The following is a 20122-nucleotide window of genomic DNA, read 5'->3' on the forward strand; positions in this document are numbered from 1 at the left end:
CCACCTTCATAAGGGAAAGTCTTTGTAATGGTCTTTTACTGATGCTCCCATCCTTTAAGCACTAATCTTTGTTTTAAAAAAAAGCCAAATAGCAACTTGAGCCACTTGTAAAGGAAGTAATGATGTGAGTTTCAAAGAAAGGTTTTGATTCTTTATAGAAGTGAAAACTGATTTTTGGGGGGATTGGGAGGATGAATACTTGCAGATAGGTTTGCAGGAATTAATTTCTAACTAAGAGCCTGGAGTGTAAAACTGACTGAGCCTTTCCTCCTAAAAAGATGGGAGGGAGAGAAGCAAGGGATCTTTTGGATGTTCTTAGCTTGTGACAATGTGCTTTTGAGGTATTTGTTGCAGTGATTTGAGGTGTTGTTGAAGCCTGGAACAACCCTGCAGTGCGTACACCTATATACTGCCTTTGAGAACAGATTGGGGAGGCAACCACTTGACACTGTCAGCAATGCTCTGTTCCTTACAGTGCACACAGTGCACAAAGGATAAGCGTGGGTGCAATTGTGGCTCTGGATTTGTAACAGCAAGCAATGTAGCCAAATGTACAAAGGGTTCCTCTCACCATTTGAAAAGATATTTCAGAGTAAGGCTCTTTGTTTCTGCCTCTGCACTGGCACACACCAGCACTGGCTCTGAGGCTGCTTGTTTGAGAAAGTCTGCTTTCTGCAGTGTTGGTCTTGGGTTATTGCAGCACAACATAAGGATATGGTGTAAGTTGATATTGCACCTGCTTTAACTAAAATGCTAATTAATGCTTGAAAGCTTCCAGCAGCTAATAGTTTTACTGCAACATTGTACTTACAGGTGCATTACATATTGAAATTCAAATTCCTTTGTTGGTTATTCTGTCCTGATACTTTAATTCCATGAACAACAAAAGAGACAAATCTTACACGGAGTTGGTCAAGAACTAATTATCAAAACTCGGTCTTTAAATAAGGGATTAAATAAACAAGAATGTCTGATGGTGAGGTTTAACTTGATTGTGCTCTTGTAGTATGTGCTTAGGCTAACATCCTATATCAGTGTTATAATGTGTGTAATTAAAATCAGGTATCACAAAGCATAGCAGGAGTTGTTAATTTAGTTATCAAAGTTTGACCACTTCTCATGAAAGTTTTGTTCTGTGAAAACAGGTATTGAAAATGATGTTTTTTAAGGGCAAAGTATTGGTGTTTCCAGCCTAAAATTTAAGGAAAATAGGTTTTTAAGGAAGATAACTGGTTGGAAATTGCAGTTATCAAGGAGGGTGCTGATGGTGAATGTTAATTGAATCTGTGGATCTTAACAGCCACTATTGTTTAAAATGCCTTTGCAATTCTAGCCTACACAAGAAGCAAAGATTTGCAGAAATACCTTCTAGACAATACCAAGTTGTAATGATTTTATTGGATAGCTTGGTGAGGGGGTGGCTCGACTGGAAGATAATTGAAAGCTGGTTTATTTGATAATTACACAACCATACTCTGAAATGCTCAGGGCTTTAGGCAATGCAACTTTCCTTCTATGCAATGCACTGAACCAATGCGTCTCTGACCACGCTTCTATTCCTATAATCTCAGATTACATTTATACAAATGCAGAAGCAACTAATACTGAGCTTATAGGGTTTCTAGTGTTTCCTTAACATAGTAATAGTGCTTTTATGGTTGCACTGTAGATAAAACTTATAGAAGATGTTGCTGTATATTTTATAACATATCACTTGGATTAGAAGTTATTTCTTACTTACAAGCTCTTTCAAAACTGCTGAGTAAAAATGCAGAATTCTCTTCCAGGTGAACTTGGGAACTCAGTGTTAACTGCTTAGAATAAAAGCCAGAAAGTAGTGAGGAAGATACTGTTGGTGGTGATGGAAGCACACATTCAGTACTGAAAACATGAACCCACGGTGTCAGCAAGGAAATTAACCTGTTATTTGTATCTCAGTTTCTTCACAGAATCTCAGTATTGTAGGGGTTGAAAGGGATCTCTGGAGATCGAGTCCAACCCCTTTGGGTTATTGATGCTGAAATCAGTCATTAAAAAGAGATCAGCATTGTGTAACTTAGTTATTGAAATAGGTATATATATTTTTTCTTACTTTTACTAATGCTGGAAGCTCCCTTTGATTTTCTTTACCAGAAATGGCTGTGTAAATATGGTTCCTGTGAGATATTCATCCTCTGTTCTCATTGTGTGTTCCTTCCATACATGGAAAAGTTATTTGATTCAGACATAACTTCATATCGAATATCTTCTCATCTCCTCTACTCCTACTATCCTCCATTTTATTCTTCATTAGCATGAAGGAAGATTTGTACCTTGAAATATGACAATATAGATCAATAAGTTCTGAGTAAAATGTGCATTGCTTGGTTTTCTTTGCAGTACCACTGGTTCATTTTTATGCAAGATTGTTGTTATTAGAACCAAAAGTCCAGCCTTCACTTCCTTGCAGTTTCTGAACAGTGAGTTGTGCCTTCAGCACAGTATTTTTCTGCAGGCTGTGTTTGGACTGGCTAGGTATGCAGCACTGAAGCCAAGCTGAGTCTAACAGCAAGAAATGCAATTGAAATTCTCAGTCAGAGAGACTGCAGATTTTTGTCATAAGTAGTGCCTTAGTGGTCTCAGTCCCCTCTGCTTGCGTGCAGCCCTTTTTCAGATCACCAGGAAAAAAAAATTTGAGTTAATTTGTCTGCTAGACATGAAATTTCAGTAGGGTGATTTTTAGATGCATGGGACTTCTATGTTTACAGCAACATCAGAGAGGAAAAAGCTTCCTTCAAGCAGATGCAGCTTGTTGTTGCCCTGCTACTGCTATTGGTGCAGCTGTTGGCACTTGCTCAAGCTGCTGAAAGTCTGGTTACAATGATGGTGACCTTACAGCAGCATTTCAGTGATTCAGCTTTTGGCTGGTCATTCAATTACTTCTGAGTTACTTCTGAGGCAAGTCCTGCACCTCTGGCATCTCCTGCCCTGGGATTGTGCCAGGACAGCAGCCCAAGCAGGTTCTTGTCCACAGCGTTTGAGAGTTCAAGCTTTTATCTTTTAAGCTTCATACACTTCTTGTTGCAGTATGTGGGCATGTTTGCATTACAAAGTCATTTGCCTCGCTAGCCATAAGCAAAGAGGTAGAATTTCCTGTGCTGTTGTGCCTGCTCTGTTCCACATTTCTTTTGTGTACTAGTCTTCTACAATCCCATTGTTGTCCTGAAACCAAAGAAAGTTCTCCACAGCTTAGAGCTGGAGTTCAGCATGATGCCAAGCATGTTGTTTGGCCATGACTTGAGTACATAGTTTATTGTGGGGGGTAAGGCATCTCCCAAAATAGTCCTGAGGGACCAACTTGGGAGTATGCCAGCGGCAAGCTCCAAATGTAATTAATAACTGGTGTCCCATGTTAATTTCTGAATTGTGGGAGTGAATTGCTTGGGAGCACCATGTTGTCTGCTCAGCATGCCAGAGACTGCCCTAAGTAGCTTCCTGTGTCTCACATGAGTAATAATAACATAACCATCACATTTTGGTGCCCGCAATTGTTTCATTTGCTTGGAGACACGGTCTCAGGCCATTGGCATGTGAAAGCCACACAGCAGACACGTGTATTCAACCAAAATGCCACTGACAATTATTAATCTTTGTTATTGAATTCCTAATATAGAGAGGATAGAGAAAGCACAGAAAAAAAAAAAAAAACCCCAAAAAAAACCCTGGAATATGCTCTTCAGAAGATTTCTAATGGAACTTTCAGTGTTCCATTTGATGCACTAAGCATTCTGTATTCCCAACAGGTGGGAGGGGTGATAGGGCTTGGGTGTTTGTGTTCCTGTGTTGTGTTTTTTCATTAACAGCTGTTTTTGGTTTCATAAGAGTCATACTGTCTACAGCATCTATGACAAAATAACAAGACCTTGAAGAAACAGATCTTGAAACGGTAATCTTCACATGTATGTTTGTTTTTTGACTATGCTGATGTCTCTAGATACACATGATTATAGGCAAAGAGTGCTTAGTGACAGTTCCCATATTAAGAAATAAACACTGTTTTGTCTGGCTCAGTGTATCAGTGAGATCAGTGGATCCATTGCCCTTATGGTGATGCCTAAAGTCATAGCTTACAAACAAAGGAAGTAGTGCCGAGAAGAACAAAGGGGGGATAGGCGGTTGTTCAAGAAGTGCAGGTTCAAATCTGATTGTAATTGAACATCCTTAATGTAAGTTTTTTTGCTGAGTTTTATTTGGCTTCTAGTTCTGTAGGTTTTAAAGCTGGCTATTGTGTGTTTCTGCAAGGAGCCAAGAAGAGAGTAATACCTACCAATGTAGGATGTGTTGTGCTAGTCCATGTATAGTATTAGATAACAGGCATTGCTGAAAGCTTGACTTTAGTCAAGTTTTAATGTTTATTGCGCATAGTGCTAAATGGTGACTTCCAACATTTTGATATGCACAAATGAGAACAGTAGAGCAGATCAGTTTTCTGTTCTGTGATGATGAAACTGTATTAATTAGGAAAATTGGAGTGTGTCTGTTTATGACAGAAAGTGTCCTGCTTATGAACGTGTAGCTTTTTGTTTTCATATAAGTCTTTTCGAGAGAAAGTAAAATATGTAGTTACATTTTAATATCTAAATTAAATGGACCTTTGTAAAAGGATAACATCTTTTTCTTATGGCAAGAAACACATCAGCCATTTCTAGACCTACATACTGTGGAGGGGTTTTTTGAAAGCATTTTTTTTTCTAAGTGTTTCTTCTGTACAGCCTACCTTAGTCTGCTGGTTACAGTTCCTTCCCTTCTTGTCTAAACAGTAATTTAATTCCACATTGAACCAAGCTGTGTACATTAGTAGAAGGCAATTTTATAAAAGATTGAATCTCATTTTAGAGCTCAGCTTGGCTCAAGTTTCTCTGGGTTCAGGGAATGGGGTTTATACAGAGGACAAGAGAGTATTTCATCAAGTCATTCCTGTGTTGCAGTAATTGGTTTCTGGGATCTTGTAAATTCATTTTTAAAAGCTATCTTTTATGTCATCGTTTGTCTTTCAACTACTATCTTAGTGACAAGTATGGTATTTTAGGATGTCTATATATCAAGAAGCCTCATAGCTTTTATAGGTCAGGAAAACTTTCAATTTTAAAAACAGGACTTTGTTGTATTTTGAAAGCATTTCCATACAATTTTTCTATGGTCTGCAGTTCTGCAACATAATTTTCCACGTACTATGGGGAAACACATTTCATAAATTGATTCTGTGGCAACTATCTTCCTTGGCGAAACAGACTTCATAACTAACTTCCTCTCTCCTTCCCTCATGGAATCAGAATCCTTGAAGTTAGAAGGGGCCTTTAAAGGTCATTCACTCAAACTCCCCTGCAATGAACAGGGACATCTATAAGATCCATCAGGTGCTCAGAGCCCTGTCCCGCCTGCTCTTGAATGTCCTCAGGGCTGGAGCATCCACCACCTATCTGGGCAACCTGTGCTAGTGCTTTATTGTGAGATAAAAATGTAAATAATAATTATTATATTCAAATCTCCCCTAACTTCTTCCTTGCTAATAAGTTCTATTTGATACTGTTAGGTCTTATGAAGTAATAAGAAAGACTTCAAAATATCTGAAAGGTATTTTAAAGCTTTTTCTGCAATATGGGACTGATTTTATTATTCTTCCCCCCTTCACTTCTGTATTGGAAGTTTCTGTGTTCCAGTTTGTCTGTTGCCTCCTGTCATCTTAATCAATTTTAAGCATTGGTAAGAACTTTTCTCAGTCTTCTCTTCTTCAGGCTAAACAGTCCAAGATCTCTCATCCTGTCCTCGTAAAGGAAATGCTCCAAGTCTTTAATCATCTTTGTGGCATTGCCTTTCTTGAACTTGGGTAGCTCAGAACTGGACGCAGTGCTCCAAATGTGGCCTCACCAGGACAGAGTTCAGGGAGAGGATCAACTCCTTCAGCCTCCTGGCCATGCTCTTTTTAATGCACTGCAGGACCCTGTTGGCTTTCTTGGTCACAAGAGCACCTTGCTGGCTCATGGCCTGCCTGCTGTCTACCAGGACACCCGTGTCCTTCTCTGCAGAGCTCTCTTCCAGCAGGTCAGCTCCTAACCCGCACTGATATGTGTGGTTATTCTGCCCTCTTTTAGACAGAGAGGTTTACAACAGATGGACTTAAGTTGAAGACTGTAATTTCTACTGACCATCTCAAGACTGTTCCTGTGATTTTTGCTTTTTGCATTGCTTCAGAAACACTGAAGTGGTCAAAAGAGGAGTAGGCAGAGTTGAATAGCCCATCTGTACATCTTTTCAGGCATTGCAGGGTTTGCCCAATGATTCCCAGTGGACCTGCCCTTATTCCTCACTCCAGGACAGACCTTGACCAGAGCCTGCAGTCCTATGGCTGTTTTCAGGTCCCTGTAGTCAATGTGAGGGTATCCTGAAGGAACAAAAAGCAGAACTGGCTCCTTGAGAAATTCTTCCTGTCTTCCGTGCCAGAAAGGAATAACTGAGGCTTTCTTCCTTGGGTGTAACTGAACTTCACTTGATAGATGTAATGTTTCAAAAGCTCAGGCCTGTCAACGGTAGATTAAGACGCCATCTCTGCCTTTAAAATAAACAGTAACTCTTCTGTGTTTAGTTCTTGAAGGGCAGAACTGAGTACAATTAACAGTTTATGCACTATGTAAACCTCAAGTTAACCTTTTAAACTTAAGATTTTCAGACTTTAAACAGTTTAGAAAATTTCTCAATAAAATTATCTGCTTTTCTTCAAGATATACAGAACACAGATAATTTCCTGAAGGGAACTCTTCTTTACCCGCATGCCTGAAGCCTGATCTCACTAACCTGGGCTCTTCTGTGGCTACAAACACAGGGTGCCTCAACCCCTTATCCCAGCACCCATCGCCGTGCTGCTCATGGTCCCATAGAGGGCTCAGTTATCTGCTGCTCTGGAGCATACCCACACACTAACAGCAGCACTGGGAGGCTGGGGTTGCAAGTACAAACCACTACAAACTGTGCCCGCATTAATTCAAGCCATTCAGTGGATTTTGGATTAGGCCCAATGTACATACATAAAGCAGCCAGAGATGACTGATGATGAGATGGAAAACATTCAAGAAATCCCTGCAAGATTGTCTTGCTGATGGCTTGCGGGCAAAATGCCTTACAGAATCCAGTTAATGCTGCTTTTGAGGGTAGGTGTCAATACTGATCTTTCATATTACCATTATGAGACAGAAATACGTTTGAGAGGAAAAGCGCTCATAGAGCTTGGCCAGATCACTTTAACAAGTAGATTCTACTTCAAAGTAACCTGTAGCTATTATAGGTTCAACCATTATAGATTCAATTGCTAACTGGTGCAGTTATTTGTTCTGTAGTACTTTTCAGTGCTGTTTTTCAGATGAGATTACATTACTTCACATTATATTATAACATTGCCATTAAAGGCTGTCCTGAGTTAAAAATAAAATAAAAATCTCTAGTCTTTCTGGCTAGTCCAAGCACAGCTGTTTATAGACTTGAGAAACTGAAGGATAAGCTTTATAGTTCAGAGTGCAGGTCTTTATTTTGGTTTGGGAAGGTCTTCATTATGACTTAATTAATCACAAAAATAAAACAGCTCTCTCTGAATCAGATGGAAAACATATTTCCAGACTCTGACTTTATGAAGATTGATGGCTGCTTCATGCCTAGCTTTTTGTGTCCCAGTGTGTAGGGATATGCAGAGGAAGATCAAATATAGAATACCATGAGGACTATTGCTAAAGTCAGAATTACTTAATAAATTGAGCAGTTTAATTGTTACTCACATTAGGCTTTAAACGCTCATTACAGCACAAAAGTGTGGTCTGAAACAATTAATTGTGATCAGCAGTGTTTATACTAAGTGCCCTGATAAATGCCAAGTGTTCAGTAGAAAATAGCTTTTAAACGTTTCTCCATATTACAGGCTTTGAAAATACAGATGATTTATGCTGCAGATAATGTTTTTCTGAATGAAGAACTTCCTAGGAGAGGTGAAATGTGTGGTGCAGGGGGACCATACCAGAGCTCCAAACCCCCAAACATTGAAAGACGTCTTTCTGTAATGCATGAACAAAACTGACTGGTTGCTCTGTATGCATAGATGGTAGTGAAATGTTAAGAGCACCAGTTATTTTACGTTGCCTAACTTTTGTACAAACTGAGCTACCAGAGTACCAAACAGACTGAATAAGCTGCCACCCACTGATGTTCATCAACGTTTGCTGAATGTTAATGGAGGCCAGACAGTAGATGGGAGTGCAGTCAGGTGGTGGGTGGTACATTTCAGCAGCGGTGATGGTGGGTAACCTCTACTGGTGGAGATTTTTACAAGCTTGTCATGCAGGCTTTTGTCCATCGCAGGCAAAAATGTATAACTAGGGGTGACTATGTTGAAAAACGGTGTTTCGTTGCTGAGGATTTTTTCCATCAAATAGCATTACTGTGCTCTTTACCATGTTGTAGTTTCCATGGAATTGAATCAAACTCGTTACTTTCTAAGTGACCTTTGTATTTATTTCTGACTCTGCAAATCTTGATGTTTTCCATTTACCACTGTGGATCTGCATTTTTAGTTGTTACATTACTTGATTCAAAAGACAGAGTTGCCTAATGAATGTTTTAGCTCAATAATAATAGTGTGATTATCCTTCTATTTGCAGAAATATCCAGCTAATATTTTTGTGACTGCCTTAGTCTATTTCCACTTCTTTAAATTAGCTGTACGCAATTTTTCTCCCGACTCAATTTATTCATTCTGTGTGGTATTTCTTTTTGTAACCAACAAACTGTAGCACGCTATAAAGACGTGCTCTTGGACTGTACATTCAGTAGTACTGGGGGAGGTTTGTGCTCTTTGAGAGATCTCATGAAGCCTTAGTGTTAATCTCTGCTTAACTATAACTGTAACATGGAAGATGACTGGAATGCTACTGTCAGAATTTCTCCTCACTGAACTGACGTTGTGGAACAGTGAGAGGGATTCACTTACAGAAGGGTGCTTCATTTCTTTGGACATTTAAGGAAAGTAGCCCATGATATGCCCAACTTCTTTATGACTGCTGTGTTCACCCAGCAGTACTATCTCCTTTTAGGTGAACTCTAGTGGTCTCGGGTGAAAAGTCAAGTGCCTTGAAACTTTAACTGGGGTGATACAGAGAAACTTAGAGAAAATGGTACAACATGTCCTCCCATAGTAACACGCTGGTATTTGTGGTTCAACAGATTTATTGGAAACAAAACAAAGTTTATGGGAGCTTAAAGACTGCTGCTGCAAAAAGCCCTGTAAAAGATCTTCAGTGATTTTAATTGGTCTTGGAAGCAATGAAGTCACTAAACTTGGTATTTCCTCTAAGAATATCATTATCTCGGGATAATATTACTAGAATTATTCCCATTTCTTTTCAATCCTGCAGAAGGGAAACAAAGGAATGCTAAGACCAGTAGTATTATGTAAGATATACAGACTAAAAAGCATTCCAAATGCTTTGCTACATTGAAATGCATTCCTTTCATCCACTCAGTGATAATTAGAATTAAAAATGGTGTTGTTTATTTTAAGATTATCCAAGCAGCATCTGAAACCTTCTGAGTAGTGATAGAGACTTTTTCTTACTTTCACTAGCCACCCTACTTCAGCTTCCTATAAGCTTCTCAGCTCACTTATTTCAAGTATATTTAGAGTGAACTGAAGTAGAAGCACTGTAAAATCTTGCACGGTTGAATTTTATTTTTGCTTTTTTTTAGGCAAATTATGATGAGAAAATTATGGTTTAAGTAATTGTGTTGAAATGAAGACATTGATTAAACAGAATAAGTGGTAACCCTCTGCTTCCTTCGTTCAAACATGAAACATCCAAAGCACAGCAGAAAGCATTGGAATCACAGAACTGTTCAAGTTGGAAGAGCCATTGAAAGGCTGTCTAGTCCAGTTCCCCTCCAGTGAATGGGGACACCCACAGCATGAAGGATTTAGATTGGTTTTCATAGCTTTAATAATAGTTTTTTCTGGAAATAATATCTATCACTCAGTTGTATTTCCCTCTCTTGTAACCTCACTTAATGCAGTTTCTTGTCCTTTGGGGGTTTTTAGGTGGTGGATTCAAACTGCAGTGTTTTTATATTTAAAATGCTTAAATGAAGATACAGGAGAACTATGTTGTCTGATTGACAGAATATCTCCAAAACCCTTGGGGACACTTACTGAACACAAACGTGGTAGAAAGCCTTTTTTCCTTTGTGTTTATTCTGACTTCAAATGTATTTCACCTTGTTGTGTTTTTTACTTGTGATGCTTTGGATTCATGTTCTGCTCTGTTACCATATGCTGTTGTTTCAATTCAAATTTCAATTATTTGGTGCAAGGTGACTGTAGTCCAGCCTCCATACAGGAAATCCCTTGCATCTCTTGTTATCTTCTGCAGAGACTGTAGGACTCACTGTTCAGCTGTAGACTCTACAAGGCAGCATTTCATTTTCCCTGTTGACCACTTCCTGGCTCACTCTCTTTTGGCACTTGATACAGGTGAGCTATGAAGCACAGGCTTACTTTCATGAGGTCATCAGCATGTGGCTATTTGAAAGCTGAATGGAAATAGGAAGATGAGAGACAGCTGCAGGCCCCCTTTCCATGATTAACGTTCATGTTTTCCTAGGCTACTTTTTAATTTATATTAAGTTCTCCAATATGTTGTAAAGGGAATGTTTTTTTCCCCCTGGGTTATGCCTTGATGTTTAAATGAAGTTTAGAGGCCTCTCTCTGTTCTGTGTAGCTACATCAGTTTTATGTACCACATTGATTTTAATTGCTAAGGAAGTTAGAAGATTGGAAATTAGGTTTTTATTAGTCTGTTTTTTCAATGGTTGCTGAGTCTTCTCTCAGTAATGCTTTTGCCTATTTCAGTATGTTTCTTTCCATACAGCTGAGATTTCAGAGGCAAATATAATGTCAGTCTGTGGCACCAGAGTTATTTTGTCAAAATTGGTACATTCTGATGCAAGCCGTAATATTATGCAAATCTGATGAGCTATATGACATTGTTTGTGGCTTTGAGTTACAAAAGGAAGTTGTGTGGGCTAGTGATTAGACCAGGCCATTGGGGCTTCTTGATTCTCCCTTTAGCATCCCTGTAGATTTGCAGTCACGCAGGCATTTAGGTCACTAAATGTTGTGTTGCACTAACTGCCAGTGGTACAAAACTAAAGGATTAAAGCAACAGAAACTACAGGGGCTACCAAGAAAAATTGTTAGAGTTACTTATTATACTTCTATTTTCTTTGATTAGAGCAGGAGAACTAGTGCTGTTCTTATAAGCTTCAAAAATTAATGACCATTCTGTGCAAGTGGGATCAGCCCAATTGAATGGATATGGCAGAATTCTCTGTGTTAGAATGTTTAGCTTGTACTATTAATATGAGCGGAGAGCCACTGACATTGCTTGGAGCACTCAAGCAAAAGTTTAACTGCACACAAATAGCTTAGCAAGTCATTTACATTGAAATAACGAATAGCTCTGCTTTGCAAATGAAATTCCTCTTTCTGGCATTGATTCGGTGTGTTTGCGTTTTCTGATTAAACGCATGGGTGATGTGGATTTTACAGTGATGTCAAGGTTATAAAATGGAGTGACTTTCAAAGCTGATGTGCATGTGGATGTCACCTAAGCAAGTGGTACCTCCCTGCTGCAGAGTGGTTCCCTTGCTCTCTTCCTCCTGTTTCCTTTGTTCACTGCCAGCCGCAGTTCACACCGGCTCTTATGTGCACTGAGATCTTTGCAGGGCTGATTCAGTTTGCAAACTGCAGATAAGCATTTTCTTTTGGCTAATGTAGCTAGCATGCTGCAGCAGCCCAGCACGGAGCCTGATAAATGTCAGAGCAGGGATGGGTGGAGGGGGAACAGTGTGGTGGGGTGCAAGAGCTTCTCAGACCAGCTGGAATGGCTTACTGTTGCCAGAACTGCATGAAGCTCGTTCTTTTCCAATCACCAGTTTCTTGTGTTCTGACAGATGTCAGTGTTGGCAGATTTTGAAGCCTCTCTTGATGTTCACAAATGATGTTTCTGTATTAAATTTCATTTTCATCCTTTAATTTTTTAATTATTTTTTTTTTTAATCAAGGTGAAACATCTTCCCACTGTGATCACTAAGTTAAAGGACAATGCAGGTAACAGCTTATTGAGTAACCACTCCTCTAGACACAAAGGCACTCTCCTTCACATTCTTCATTCCATCCGTAATCTCCAGAAGGAATCCTGTGGCACATCATTACATGTTTGAGAGTTCCCAGATTCGCCTTTGGAGGCTGCAGTACATGCAGTGTGGGCTCTATTGTTCTCTGCAATTCTTAGATACTTGTGGATGGCAGCATTACACAGTATTAAAAATATTCCTGTCTATTTAACATTGCTTTCTTTTCTTTTCCTACACCACAAAATTGAATTTACAACTTTTATCTTTTTGGTTCTTAAGAATTTTCTACATAAATAGCAGGGTAAATAGTCTTTTGTAACTAGTCTGTACTTGGTTCTTATTGCAGTCCTTTTCTATAAATATATGGGTTAACCGGCTGTGACTCATACGGAGATGTAGAATCTGAAAGACAAAACAATAGGAGTGGAAGATCTCAGTTGAAATATGTGAGCTAGCATGAAAACACAATTGTTTTCACTCAAGGAGGTCGTGCAAACCTCTTTTCGCTTAGGGAGCTGCAGAGTGTCTGAACACCTGCCACCAGGGAAGCTCTGGGTTATTGTGAATGTGTCAAGATGACCTTCAAGCTCTCTTTGCCTTTTTCCCCTGAATCTTATATTCTGCATTACCTGCTACCCATGCTGTAACTAAAACAGTCTGTGTAAAATTAATAGGTAGAAAAGATTTACTAGAAGTTCTAGTCTCAGGCTGCTTCCTGCTACATTTGGCAGAATTAATTAACTAGAATCCAGATTAAATGATTCCTTCAGTTTTTGTGAACACAGGGACTTAACAGGGGGGCATGGCATAAAAAAAAAGTCCTTCAGGATGGATGAAATGCCTGGATTCCGTGAGTCTCTATGAGAATTCTTGGGCACGCTGGCAGTACTGTCATACGGTAACACTGTGTTAGGGTTGCTCTGAATTCCTTCTGGCTGAGGCAGTGTAAAAATGAAGCAAGGGAGCTTATCTTTCTTTAGGAGAAAAATAAGAGCATATCATTGGAAATAGCAAAAGCTTCCTAATATTTCACAGCACCTCACAAATACTGGCGTGAATCTGTGGGGCTCCTTTCTCTTATTCCCTGTTTGGTTTCTCAGTGAAGTAACAGGATAAACAGGAAAACAGCTATTCAACCTGGTAAAACTCTACTGAAGTGTTATGGATGAGATCCCACATCCGCCTGCTTTCTAGCTACAAATAAATTCAGAGCTCCCTCTAGTGGGGTTTCTAACTATGTCTTTGAATTCACGAGTTTTAAAGTGAAATCAGACGTTTCCTTAACACATCAGGCTAGAACAGGTAAATAACTAAATTAATATGGGTAATTAAAACTTAATATCATATCATCTTATTCATCTGTTTCTACAAGTTCTGATTCGTTTTTGTTAACGAAGGTAAATCTGGATTTGCTTCCTGAACTGCAGGTTTTTATGCATCCATTTGGGATAGCACAAGTATGATATAAATTGATTGTCAAGTACCAAAAAGAAAAGAATTTAAGAATATGGAAAATAGGCATCTTACACAATAGTTTTACATGGAACTAGAATTTATATTAGCAAAACAGAAACATTACCTTGACTAGTACCAAGAGTTAAGTCAAAGGACTTTAATGATACCCCAGTATCTTGGTAATGTGTCCAGTCCCTCTTTGTTTCTTTTCTCTATGACCTCATGGACTATTTATAAATGAGTTTCATAGCTCAGGTTCAGCATGGGAATCATAAGGAAATCTTCATTTTCTTTTCTCAATAACTTGAGCCTGTCACTCTGCCAGATCTGTGTTCTCATGGGTTTTCCCTTTTTTCCTGCTTCCAGTCACTTGCCTGTGAAATGTCTTCCCTGTGATATTTTGGTGCAAAGATGTTGACAGCTGTGGATATGAAGAATCGTCAAGGAGTCCTTCAATTAGGTTAAATTTGGCTTTGTTTTGAGAAATAGTTGGGGGGGGGGGGGGGGGGGAAGGGTGAGGAAGCATTAGGAAGGCACAGATCTGCAGTTCGTATTAATAAACTCTATTTTTGGCTGATGTCAGATCTGTCCCAAGTCACTTAGGGAGAACTATCCGGTCTGCAAATATTCATTTTTTTTCACTCTCTTAATGCCCAGAGAGCCCAAACAAAATTACACGCTCACCATAATAGGAAAGGCTCATACATTTTTGTATGAGAAATAAGTAGTGCTCTGAAGAGCTTGTGAGCTAAATATAACATAGATGACACCTAAGGGAAAGGAATTTTTATTACTGTAGTTCATAGGAAAAAAAGTTGGAATTGATTTCATGGAGGGCTCAAAGGTTTGTTCTTGCTGCTGGGTAAAAGTACATTCAGGCTGACTCTGTCTGTCCCATCTTACTTGAAACAATAACATCTATGAGGAGGAAGGGTATCTCCAGTTGGGTGCAGTCCTGGGTCAATAGGCTTACAAGCATACTGGGCCATAGAAGACTCTTTACTCACTGCCTCAAAACTAGCTGAATCAAGGTGCTTTTTAACTGCGTCCTGCTATATGCCTTTATTTGTTGATAAGGCATTCTTCAATTTTTACACAGCTAACAATTTTTAGCCCTTGTTGAAGGCCAAATCCAGACAAGTTTAATTCTAGCTGTTAGCTTGACCATACTGGCATTCATTAAGTGTGCTTCTGCATCTCAGTGCAGACTTTGTTAGGGATTTCAGAGTTTAACTGCAGCTAGTAAATGTATTTCAGCACTGAAAGTCCATAAGCAAACACATTCTAGAGTTCACTTATGATGTGAAAAACTGCAGAAGTTTGGACTGATTGAGTGCCTCAGCTAAACAAACTGCTTAAGGAGGATGGGAAGGCATCAGGTCTAGCAAACTTCTTGCTTTCTTTAATTTAATTTCTAATATTGTTCCTTGCATGGATTTGAAATGCTATCTTTCTGGGGGGAGACATTTCCTAAATGTACTCAGTAACAAACTCTAAGAACTGGTGCAGATTGGGGAAGCAAACAATTATATCAGAAATATGTCGGAACTTTATCCCACCGATTTCTTTCCCAAGTTCACTGAGGACTTTTTCTGTAAGGCCAATTGTATTTAAATATTAATATTTATGATTACTATTTTACTGTCTTATTCAAAGTATGTGTAAGAGGTGTGCAGTTTAATTTATTCAGTAAGGAATAATAGTATGCTTGTGTTATTTAAACAGGAAAGTGTAGGTAAATCTTAGAATCAGAGTCACCAAGGATGGAAAAGACCTCCAAGACCACCCAGTCTAACTGTCCACATCTCACCAATATTTCCCAGTAAACTATGTCCCTCATTACCACATCTGAGTGTTTCTTGAGTACCTCCAAGCATGGTTTTCTTGTGGAAAAGATTCTATGCAGTTCTCTTTGATGCTACAATGCTATCTGTTGGGTAACAGAACACTGTTTATTAGGGAGACAAAAAAGATGATAGAAATGATTTTGATACAGGTAAAGCAATAACATGTCTTCCATTAAACTTCTGCATACTGAACTGGTGGGTTTTCCAAGCTAGCGGTGTTTAAATTACTTTAGGTTTAACTAATCATCTTACCAGACTTTGAAATGAGACTTAGAAAATGTACAAAGTTGGTGTTTCTTTTCACAAGCCCTTAAGCAACTTATGACACCGTGCCATATCATTCTAGATGGAAAGTTCATTTCTGTAATGACTCTAAAGCAGTACCCAAAATTACAAGAGATTTTACCATGGAGTGATAAGGCTGTTCATCTGCAGTCTGACTTCAGTCCCGCTCTCCATTTAAGAGATGTATTATGTATCATTTCTCTCTAACGCTGTTGACATCTATACAAACTCAAGTGCTTGGTTAATCAATCGCAGATGTCTATCTGGTGCATCAAGAGGTTGTAAACAAGTAGGACAGATTTGAAGACATGTTTCACGACTCTTCTGGTTTTTATACAGTTGCAAGGAAAAATGGGCCCACATCTTCATTAGATCATCTATTCTTTCCATTCTTAGATATAAAAATACTTTTCTCCTAACTTATTACTCTTCAGGAATCATCTCCCCTGCTAACAGCCATCAGGGTGCCTTGAATTGCCATCCACAGACAGTGTCCTCTCACTAAGACTTCTTCACCGCAAAAATAGATGTGGCTTGTACCACCTAAACTTGTGAAGTGCAGCTTGCCAACAAAAAGGTCATTGGTTTCTGAGGTGTGCGTATTAAAAGGCTTCATAGCTTAGTGTCATATTATCACATTTTTCTGGAAAAAGCTTCAGCCAAACAATCCTTGGTCCACAGTGCACAAATATAGAATGATATTAAACTAGGATCGTAGATTTTCTGTACCCAAAAGGCTGACGTAACACTGATTAGCAAGATAACGTTTGCATGCATAGGAAATGAATTTTGCTTTCTTCATACTTTTGTTCAGAATATTTTCAGATTAATATTGTTACTATTTTTTGTAATTCCTTGAACTCAGGTTGTTTTCATCATTCTCGGTTATACTGACAGACTTCAGCAGCTTCTGTTTCATACCTGCTGACATGTTCATGCATCTCTTTAGAATGGCAAGGTTGCAGCTGGAAGAAAGAACTAAACAGTGACTGGTTTTGTATATCTTAAATGAGGTCAGCTGAGGTGAAACAGCTCCTGCCAATACGTCTCACTGGTGATGTCAAAACCAGTTCCCTGTTTTTGAGGTGTAAATCCACCCCAGTGTGTAACAAGCACTAGGTGCTAGACTGATCGTGTCACGCAGACACAGCTTGAGCTAACCCCTGCCAAAGAGACAGGGCTGTCAGCTGTCCTCTGAACAAGGTAAATTTGGACTGTATTTCTCATACACAAGTCTGGTTATGCTGAAAGAGGATGCCATGCCAGGAATAACTCTCACGGTATCTGAAATACATCTAAGGCTCACTGGGAAATCGAGCATTTTTCTTTTTTCTGGTGCTTCTTCTGACATCTGCATCTCTGACAGAAGCAGTGACACTGCAGTAAGCGCCTCACTGAGACACAGCTACTGCAGCATGTATCAACAAGCTTCCACTCTCCCTCCTTATAATAATTCAGCGTTGTTTTGCTCATTCTATTTCTCCAATACTGGCAAAAGGATAAAAATGTAAGTTAATGTTCAGCCTTCCAAGCCTTTTCTTGCATACCTCCTGCTCCTTTTTGTGCACACAGGCTCCTTTTGGAATATAAACAGTTCCCCCAGTGTGAGCCCTCCCCTAAAGAGGGGTTTGTCACCACTAGGATTAACTGATTTATGTTTTCACCATCTTTGCTTGGCTCTTTCTGCCTCCTCCGTGCGTCACCAGGGTGGTCCTCATGTTGAAATGCAGAGGAAGAGGTCCAGAAACACAAAGTTTGTAGCAATAGGGATAGTCCATATTTGTGTGCATTCCTGGCAGGATGGACAGTTTACTGTATTTTGTTCAGAAGATGAGAATATGTGTATATTGCTTTTATGCACAGTCATTTTCTATTTTATTTTTTTTCCTATTTAATTCTTTCATGAGCTGTCAGCAAAGCTGAAAGAAGTTTATATTCTTTCATTTAGCCAAGTTTCATTTACTGCCTCATCTGGGGAGTAAGAAACCACATGAGGTTTAACAAAAGAAAGTGTAGAGTCTTGCACCCAGGGAGGAATAATTGCGTGTAGCAGTACAGGTTGGGGGATGAGCTGCTGGAGAGGAGCTCTGCAGAGAGGGACCTGGTGGACGACAGGTTGACCACGAGCCAGCAGTGTGCCCTGGTGGTCAAAAAGGCCAATGGCATTCTGGGGTGCATTAAAAAGAGCATGGCCAGTAGGTCGAGGGAGGTGATCCTAGAGTACTGTGTCCAGTTCTGGGCTCCCCAGTAAAAAAAGACAGAGATCTCTTGGAAAGTGACCAGCAGAGGACCACAAAGATGGTGGAGGGCCTGGAGCATCTTCCCTGTGAAGAAAGGCTGAGTGAACTGGGTCTGTTTAGCCTTGAGAAAAGATGACTGAGAGGGGACCTGATCCAGGTCTATAAATATCTGAAGTGTGGGAGGCAAAGTGGTGAGGCCAGACTCTTTTCAGCAGTGGGTAGAGACAGGACAAGGGGAAATGGACAGAAACTGGAGCATAGGAAGTTCTGTATGAATGTGTGCAAGAACTTCTTTACGGTGAGGGTGATGGAGCACTGGAACAAGCTGCCCAGGGGGGTTGTGGAGTCTCCTTCTCTGGAGATATTCAAGACTTGCCTGGATGTGTGACCTGGTGTAGAGAACCTGCTTTGGAAGGTGGATTGGACTCAATGATCTCTAGAGGTCCCTTCTAACCCCTATGATTCTGTGATTCACTTTTACTTATTTTCTCATTTATTTTACTTTTCTCATGTTAAGGTAAGGTTTGAATGTAAAATGTATAGTACTGCAGTACCGTAATCTTTACAATATTTCATGTTTCTTTGGACGAGGATCAGTCCATTTTATTTACTCCATTCAAAACAAAACTGGTCAGGTATTCAAGTCAGTTAATCCTCTTTTTTTAGAAAATAACCTGGTGCTATACACACTAGCCAGTGGGTGTCGCTGTTACAATGCAAATCTACCTACAAATTGTCACAGATAACTTTGTATAATGACATTCATTAATGAGTAATAACTACAAAATACAAGTCTCATGTTTCTTAGCCATTTGCCATTGTTTGTTGCTTGATGGCCAGGTGCAGGATTAAGGGCAGGATTTAGAGACGCTGTGAACTGAGGCTTCCCCTGAGAACCTGCTTTGTGCAGTGGTTGTGGCCACTCAGTCAGCTGCCAACAGGCATCAGACCATAGAATCATAGAATCTTCTGAGTTCAAAGGGATTCCTAAACGTCATCCAGTCCAACTCCCCTGCAATGAACAGGGACACCTACAGCTCCATCAGGGGCTCAGAGCCCTGCTCAGTCCCTATCCATGCCTCTCCTGTACTGAGGTCAGCGTCTGGGTGCAGTAATCCAGGTGAGTTCTCACTGAAGCAAAGGAGCAGGACCCTTCTGGTCACACTTCTTTTGATGCAGCCTGGGATATGGTTGGCTTTCTGGGCTGCAAGGGCACACTGCTAGCTCATGTTCAGCTTGCCATCCACCAGGTACATAATATATCTATGTTTTTGTGTTGGTTACCAGGGATGAATTATAATGGGTTGCTCTTGGAGATGGAGTGTTTGCATACAGAGTTCTGCTTTGTGACAATCTCAGCTGCTCCCTGAGCTCTGCTGCCTGTACCACACTGATGGTTTTTAGCTCCACTTGTGCTATGCTTAGCAGCCTTTATTTACCATTAGTTTTGAAGCCAGATTTTTTCCCAAGCAGAATTATCAGCTGATGTTGAATTGGTCTTTGCTTGGCTCCTAAGACCATTAGCATCAGAAACACAGAAAACGTGGATTTAAATTATGGAGCAATATTCATTTAAAACTAAAGCTGCTAACAGTGTGCCTACATCGCTTAAAAGGTCCACGTTGTAATGAACTTATTACCTCACCGTGTGTCGCTGTTTTATTTCTCAGGTTCCAGCATCTATGGCTTCAGTTGCACTGAGCTACACATCTACATTAGAAAATAATCTTTAGCCAGTGAAACAGTTCCCGAGGTAATTAAAAATATGATATCCATATACAAAAGCTAACAATGGGTGGTAAAATGGCTGAATCCTACCCTAGTAAGGGGCTTTTCTGATGCGCATAAAGGCTGGGGAGTAGTTAAACGTGACTGTATCTAAAGACTTTGAATGGCTTGGATTTGCTTAATTTACAACCATGTTATTACGTGAAATGAATGCAATCCTATAATGAACAATTTCATGTTGATTGGAAGCGATTAGCCTATTTCTCATGCTGTTCAGAATCGGATATTGAATAGCTGTTAAATGTATTTCACATGTAAGTGCTTTACAAACAGATTCTGGAAGTGCAGAGTTCATGCTCCTTG

At 39.7% G+C, this 20122-nt stretch overlaps 1 protein-coding gene across 1 annotated transcript in view; it reads left to right on the top strand.

Annotated features, from left to right (window-relative positions):
- The first annotated feature begins 606 nt into the window (after positions 1 to 606).
- The window catches only part of ANO3 (anoctamin 3), a 127583-nt gene continuing 108067 nt past the window's right edge, over positions 607 to 20122 (top strand). The window contains exon 1 of the mRNA XM_032444968.1: positions 607 to 719. The gene's annotated coding sequence lies outside the window, so the exon portion shown is untranslated. The remainder of the gene's footprint in view (positions 720 to 20122) is intronic.

This window comes from Coturnix japonica, chromosome 5, assembly GCF_001577835.2.
Source record: "Coturnix japonica isolate 7356 chromosome 5, Coturnix japonica 2.1, whole genome shotgun sequence".
NCBI lineage: Eukaryota > Metazoa > Chordata > Aves > Galliformes > Phasianidae > Coturnix > Coturnix japonica.